The sequence below is a fragment of the Pygocentrus nattereri genome, chromosome 15, assembly GCF_015220715.1.
Source record: "Pygocentrus nattereri isolate fPygNat1 chromosome 15, fPygNat1.pri, whole genome shotgun sequence".
NCBI lineage: Eukaryota > Metazoa > Chordata > Actinopteri > Characiformes > Serrasalmidae > Pygocentrus > Pygocentrus nattereri.
The window spans coordinates 25,863,064-25,869,103 of NC_051225.1; positions in this window are offsets into that span (position 1 = coordinate 25,863,064).

The window sequence follows — 6,040 nt, forward strand, 5'->3', positions numbered from 1 at the left end:
TCCAGCAGCACTGCTGTGTCTGATCCACTCGTACCTGCGCACCACACACCAACACACCACATCAGTGTTACTGCAGTGCTGAATGATTCACCACCCAAAAAGTACCTGCTCTGTGAGGGTCCATGGGGGTCCTGACTACTGAAGAACCGGGTAAAAGGGGGGTAACAAAGTATCAGAGAAACAGATGGACTACAGTCTGTAACTGTAGAACTACAAAGTGCTCCTATATAGTAAGTGGAGCTGGTAAAATGGACAATGAGCGTAGAAAATGTTATGACTGATCGGTGTGTGTCATTTACTTGATATTACCAAATATTCTACCAAAGTTCTACATGGGTAAACATTAGATTCCATGCATTACAAACATTCAAGCGTAAGCAGAAAAGCAAAAGAAAAGCAGAAGAAAAAAAATCCTCAGAAAAGAACAAAACGGTCACAATTTAAATGTGAATAGCTGGTCCGCCTCTGTAAAATGGGCCGTTTTGTTGCGTTCCAATATGCGTATTTGTGCTCTAGCTGGAGCACTTAGACAGGGCCTAGAACGCTAACTAGACCGCTTAGTCAGCGTGGGGATACAGTCTCGCGAGTACATAAGTACGCATATTGGAACGCGGCCAAAATTCCACTTTGTTTCGGCAGAGAAGGCAAGTCCTGAAAAATCCAGCGATCCAGCAATGTTTTGACTGGCGGGTGACGCACTAAACCCACAACAATTCAAAGTCTGCAACCTGCCAATAGCTAACATGGATTACTCGGGCAGCATTCATAATAGCTGTACCGAAGTACGGAAACATGACGTGTGGTTCTGGTTTGGGTGAGTTAATAGATGTGAACATCAGTGCTGACTCTGCTCTCGTGGAATAATGTGCTATAGAATTATTGTAGAAAACGTTGATACTTGACTAGATACTCTCAGCAGGTGGCGCTATTTCTCTGGTAACACACGGGCACCTCCAATAGCAGCGGTTGCCTATGCAAGTCAGGATTGAAAATGCTGTGTGGAAACTAACTACATAAACCAGGCTTAGCATCGCAAGTTTTGTATACCAACTTGGGTTAATCCTGAATTTAATGAATGAATACAGATCTCATTATAACACACTTTTGGTAACATTATTGATTATTATAGATTTTTGGACAGACTCTGGAATCCATGATAAACTGTTCTTTTTTACTTTTATTTTGCTATGGCTCAGGTTTTTTATGGCGAGTAACCATTTATACAAAACAGGAAAGAGTAAGATACATAAATGCTTAACATTCACATATCAAAACAAACAAACAAACAAACAAACAAACAAGAAAAGCTTTAACACCACAATGGATTTACAAACTGTCCCGTTTTGCTTCAGGCACAAATTCGCTAATGTAGATGCGTAATTGTGTCAATCTGTGAATACAAAGGTCATATTTTCATCGTATGTACATAAAATGTAGCTGTTCTTATGGTCTGATTTATAATAAAACGCTCATCAGGGTTAAATAAAGGGCCATCGAAAGGCAGTAAAGCACAGTGACTTTTAAGGGGTCTAAAAAAAAAAGATCAAACCAGAAAGAGTAAAAAACACACAATAGAAAAAATCAGCCTTCAGTGGATTCTGTAGCCCCTCAGGTTTTTACTTATATGTGGGGACTACATGAAAACATTAATGATTGGTGTTGCTTAATGTTTCAGTTCTTAGTTATTTCAATTCAAAGGGAATTTTACAGTTCAATTAATTTTTCTGTACAGTCAAGTCTTTGTGAGTCAGTCAGAGTGGGTTGAAGTGAAACCTTCTACATGTGCACCTTCTACAGAGGTACCATCGAGAGCATCCTGACCAGCTGCATCACCGTGTGGTCTGGCGCCTGCACCATGCCCTGCCGCAAGACCGTCCAGCGCATTGTGAAAGCTGCTGAGAAGATCGTTGGCACCTTCCTCCCCTCTCTCCAAGAGATATACAGCTCCCGTCTCACCTGGAAAGCCCTCCGCATAGCAGGTGATCACACTCACCCACTACACAGCTTCTTCAGCCTGCTTCCATCAGGAAGACTGCGGAGTCTCCGGGCCAGGACCAGCAGACTTGGGGACAGCTTCATCCAGCACGCTGTCAGCATGCTCAACTCTCTCCCTATTGCCGCAAGTCAATTTGAAATACTACAGAGTAGTACTTCAAATCAAACCACTCTAAATTACTTTGTTTACATCTGAACCAATTAATTATTCAGAAATTCTGAAAAATCAGTAGGACTTTCCTTTAAGTTCACATTGGTCATAGAGCTGTAGCAATATCATGTTTCTGACATGCTGGAAGTGAATGCTGAATGTATTTTGGGGCAGTTTATTCAGTCTAAGTTATTTTAAACATTCTGCAAAGCTACAAACTTGTGCTACTGCAGAATACTTTCCATTAAACCTCAACAGACATCCCAGTTGACAGATCAAAGTCAGAGAAGGCAAAAGAGAATGAGAAATCAATCATCATTGTTCAGCAAAATGGCTCTTTGCTCCGCAGAGAGGGACAAAGACGAGACTGAACAGTTAATGGAGACCAATTTTAACAGCAATTTCAACATTTTAACAAACGTGTCAACTGACGACAATAGTACGACACACTATATGGTGTGCTGGGCAGGATGGAGTGTGAGACCATTTTTGTTGTTTTAACTCTACTCCAGCACATATAATGTCAAAAGAAATGCACTTTGGTTAACGCTATGATTTTTGGATACTGATGTCCAGAAGTTTCTAGACACCCCTTTTAGTTAGTGAATGACACATACACTGTTAGAAATGAAGGTTCTGTGCAGATACATTTTTCATTCATGAAGGTACAAACAATGTAAATATTCCCTCAAAGGTACAGACAGTGGTTTTAAGGTCTGGTTGTGCCCCTTAAGTAGGTTTTCCAAGGTGCAAAGTTTGTATTTGTACCTTTTCTTAAACTGTTTTAAAACAGAACAATAAAATAAAAAGCCTAGAGAGATGAGACGGCGTGTGTGGAGTCAATACAACAAATGTAATTTATGGTGCTGTTACGTTCCCTGACTAAAGTTACTAAGATGGAGCCTTGAGGGTCCCACCCCAGTGATAGTCAACTACCTTCATTTCTGAGAGTGTAGTGTGTTTTATTAAAAAAAATCAAACATATAGTCAGGCAATCTCTATACACAAAAATCAGTGCCTTACCTAACAAATGCTGCTTTGATTGAACATTCACAAATTCCCACAGACACGCTCCAAAACTTTGTAGAAAGTCTTTCCAGAAGAGTGGAGGTTGTAATAGCCAAAAAGGGGGTCCAACTTCATATGAATCCTCACAGTTTTAGAACGGGATGTCCTGCACGCTCATATAAGGGTGAAGGTCAGGTGTCCTCATACTTTTGGCCATATATTGTATCTTCCACAGACTATGCAATAGTTGGGAAGATGTGTTATTCACTACATTATAAAGAAAAACTCCAAGGACAGATGGCCTCCGTTATTGCATTTAAGCTGCTTTTATTTCCCCTGCATTGTGACTGGATTTGCATCTGTGATTGGGCCTTTTCCAAACTCTTTGCTTTGTGTGTTCAGTTCATTCTACTGCATGTGTCTTAGGTCACTGTCCTGTTGTGAGATCCGTCTTTAAGGCAGTTTCAACTTTCTAGCGTCACATTCTGCTCATGTTTTATTAGGTCTGTTGTGCTATCTGGTAATAGCAAGTTGCCTAGACACCGAAGCTGAAAAACATACCATAAAAGCTCCATGCAGGATTTTTTTGTTCACTGTAAAAAAGAGGAAAAGGTCAGAAATTTCTTTTGAAGTGTCTGTAAGATGTTTTCATTCATCTGGCCTGTTATTTTGCTTTTGCCTCATTTGAACTCCTTTAACAGTAGCCTTAGTGTTTTGGAGCACCCTTCGATGACAATGCTTTTTTCTTTGTTACACTGATAGAATACATGTTGATGGAAATGCGCATGATTTTCAAAGCTGGAAGTAAACTGCAATAGAAAAAAATGTCTTGTAAGTGAGGCATCAACTGCAACACCTTGTCTTTCTCTCTTTTAGTCTTTGTTTCTGCCATTGTTTTCATTCCCTTGTGATTTGTATTCCATGTGCTTTTGTTGTTGTTCTGGTCTGTGTTTCCTCCTCCTGCCCCATGGTCATCTGTCCCACCTTTCTGTTGTCTGTAGCCCTGCCCTCTCGTCAGCTCCAGGTGTTTTTTATGGGTTCTTTGCTTTATTTGTTCCCCTTGGTTTGGTGTTGTTTGTAGTTTTGCTGATTCTTAGTTTGAGTAGTTATTCTATGGATTTTGTTCTCTGTTTGTTGCTTTTTATGTTTACTCAGATAATTTACTCAGTACTTGTGGCTTTTTTTTTGTTTCTGGATCTTTCTTTGCTACTTTCTCTATGGACAACAACAATAAAACTGCTAGCTTGTGCTTTCATCCTGCCTTCTTGTCTCCTTTGGCTGCCAACATGTTGCATCAACAATACAATTTTTTTAAATTGTGGACGTTTACATGATTTAGTATGATCAAAGCTGCAATTGTGCTATTTTCACTTCTCCCCTTTCACCCATCGTTGCTCACTAGCAGCTCAACACAGCCAAAACATTGTTGTGTCCTAATTAACAGAGCAATAGGAAAAATATTTGATTATATTAATGAAAAGACTTGATTTCCATTTTGACTCTGGTATCAATAGGATGCACCCAAGGGACAATGGGCCAGATTCATCATGTGGTTAAGAGAACTTTCTACACGGTTTCCAAACATGCTGGCCCCACATACAACAAATCACACTTCTTCCCTTAAAATTCACAGCTCTGTTTTTTGAGAATTTTGGTTTTCTTTCTTTCTTTGGTGTTATTTCTTTTGGCAGCCATCCAATGCTTCACCTGGCTGGATCATTACTATGTATGAGCTCATTTACATTCTGAAACACTGCACTCCAGAGCATTACCAGCGCGCATATATATATATATATATATATATATATATATATATATATATATATATATATATATATATATATATATATACACACACACACACATAATACACACACACACACATACATATATACGTATATATTTGATAAACATTTTTGTGTTACTGTTGAGTAAGCAATCTGGCCTGCTGTCATTATTGACTGAACCCAATCAATGACAAAACATTCAGCTGTATTTCTGAGGAAGTCTAAGTCTGCATTATAATAGTTTTTGACTTGTAATGATGAATCAGCAACTGTATATTGTGTAATTTACATATAATTTGCCTAAAGATATAACTGTTTTGACCAAGTTTGTGTTAGATGGGGGAGTGCTCTCAACCTCCACATCTCTCTTTCTCTTTTCTTTAAGATTTTGCCTTTATGTATGAGATAATGTGTGTTAGTGCAAACATGTTAAGCTGTTGAGATAATTTTTCTCTATTTTATCCATTATTTCAATCATATTTCCTTTTTCATGTTTTGTTGTCCTGAAAAACACATTTCTTATTAAATTGTATGATATTTATTTTTCTTTTCTTCCAACACTAAAACTTCATGTTACTACGTGGACTACACATACATTTTACAGTATCATGTTTTTGTTCATGCCAAACATGACATCTAATATAGGCAAATAAATCTACCTTTGATTCTCTGTTCAGAAAATGTTCTTCCAGAAGTTTGGTTATGAACCTCCGCTGACCCTCAGCTGTGCATTTATGTTCTTACTTACTGTGGTGAGAAATGCCTGCAGATCCTTTGACACTAACCTGGACTTCTTGGACAGTCCTTTGACCATTTCTCGGTTAGCCTGTGATCTGAATTTTGTGTGGCCATTCATGTGGAGTTTTCTCCCCTTGCACATAAAAGAAATGTTGCGCTATGCGACAGCTTGAATTTGCTTTAAAGCCCTTCTCTGAGACATAGGCATCAGTGACGTTTCTTTTGAGATCTGAAGGCTCTGCTGATCTTAGTATGAAGTATTTTGACATGTTGATATGATATGTAGCTATAAAGATCTATTCCTGCGCCAATAAAATTATATGCCATCAATACATTCCAAAATATTTGAGTGGTCTTTCTC